The sequence below is a fragment of the Entamoeba invadens genome (assembly GCF_000330505.1).
Source record: "Entamoeba invadens IP1 unplaced genomic scaffold scaff_1105074726025, whole genome shotgun sequence".
Taxonomy (NCBI): domain Eukaryota; phylum Evosea; order Mastigamoebida; family Endamoebidae; genus Entamoeba; species Entamoeba invadens.
Window position 1 is genome coordinate 29,301 of NW_004443750.1, and position 2,397 is coordinate 31,697.

The window sequence follows — 2,397 nt, forward strand, 5'->3', positions numbered from 1 at the left end:
TTAAAACAAGCATTAAAATTTATGATTTAGATATCGATTTATATTATATGTTGATTTATAACATAATTTAATTTTTAGTTTTTTGTAAAGATAAAAAATACAAAAAATAAATTGAGTTTTTTTGGTATTTTGTTAAATAAACAACAAATAAATATTGTTAACCATTATTTTGACAATTTTTTTATGAAATTCCAACACTAGAAACATCCATCTTTAAACATTTAAAATTTGTTTGGCCAAGAGTGTAATTAGATGTTTAATAAAAATAATTAATAAGCCTCCTAGTTCGGTCAGTTAAGTGCCCACTTTTAACTGTACTGTTGGTTGTTCTAGCCCCAGTGGTATTTTTATATTCCTTTTATTATAATCACTTTAAACATTACAATTGGTTTTGGTTTGGATACTTCATTTTAATCTTAAAAATAAAGCAAAGTATTAGTTTGTTGATAGACTAATAGCTTTGCAAATGCACACCCAATTCTTAAAAAAGTTGTCAACTTTTTAATTTGTGTATAATGCAGACTAATTGGTTAAATATTGTTAAGCTGTTATAATTTTTGAGTATCTTAACATTATTTTGATTATCTACTTATCACGTTATTTTTCAAATGGAAATTATAATCATTTTACTTAAAAAATAATTGAAAATGAATGAGGCAAAAAATAAGATGGATTCGACTAAGTGGCATTTATATTACTTTTAATAACAAAATAATGAATAAATGTATAGACAATCAGATTGCTGTTGACACGATAATTATTGTAGTTTAAAAAATGCTTCAATTTTAAAAGTGATTTGTTATCACAACAATTATTTGATATTAAAATTGTGTTTCAAAATACCATTAAAATCAGAATAATTTTTAATATATTAAAAATTAGTATAATTGCTATTACAAAAGGTAAATTCCATTGATCTTTGATATTTGAAATGTACGTTTAACACTTTTGAAACTGATGGTATGTGTTTACGACTTCAGACCCAAGTATTCCAAAACATATGAACATCGATTATACTGACTGATTTTTTTGTATTTGTATTTAATTATAAGTTTTACCATCTTATTTGAGATAAAGAATGACATTTGGGTATCAATTGTAAGTTGTTCTCGTAAATTAGAAATGTATAATTATTGATATGTATTTATAACGACTTTTGTTTTAAAAAACAATGTTAAATAGCTTTAAACTCTGTATAATATTATTATTATAATAACTTGTATTATTAAAATACAAGTTTATTATATTAAAACATAAATCTTGAATACTTATTGTTTTTTGTATTGTAAATTTGATTCTTGAACAATCTTCATTTCTTTAAAAATACGACAAGTATATTTACAAATTGGCATTCAGATCTACGTGCCGCCACATCAGAACTATAAAGATTGAATTGGATTATTAGAGTTTCTATTACATTAAAGCCACAATTCTTCGTTTTACTTGATTGTTTTGGCACGTTTTAAATGCTAAATTCACAAAACACCACTTTTCTTCATTTTTATGACAAACATGTATATACGAAACGTTATACATTTATGATTATTAAATTATTTGTTTTGTTCTTGTAACAATATAAAATTATTTAAATTAAAATCCCGTATTATGTGACACTAATTTGCCATTTTAATTTTGCTTAGTTTCAATACTATAAAAAATTGTTTTTATTTTTTGTTTTTGTATGAAAGAAAATGTAAATGGATCTTCGTCAATAATGAATTAATTTATATTTATTATATTTTTTTATTATATTTTTTTTTTCAAAATGAGTATCATATTTCTAATATAAATTAATTATATGTTTAGTATAAATTATAATAAAGAATTTATAATTCCACAAAAAGCAGAAAGATTTTTCGATTGAAAATTTGTGGATTTGACTCGCAATTTGATTTATTAAAAACTCGAAGAACATTAAATTCGTAATTGTTTGGGTTGATTTTCCATGTTATTTTTCATTAAAATCGGGAAATTGGTAACCCTCAATAATAATGATTTGGTTTTGATTCGCTGAATTATTATTGACCAAATTATTAGTTTCAACAACCAGTTACATTTCGGGACCAATCCTTTAAAAATTTTTAAAACAAAGAAATAATGTGAAAAGTGATACAATTGTAAAAGCGTGTTAATCTATTAATAAAACAAAACTTCCAAACTTTAAAAAAATTTCAAAAATATAAAAACGTCCTGTATTTTTATCAATCGTTTGGATTGTCCAATCAATTGCGATTTCTGGTGTTTGTTATTAAATTACTTCACCAAAAGTGGTGTTTTCAAAATAATTTTAAAAGCCCATTTTTGCTGCATTTTTCTATAGCTTAAAAGGCAGAGTGTCCACTCGTATTCTAAAATTCAATGGGAAACACCTCAACCACATCGTCAGCTCGTCAACAC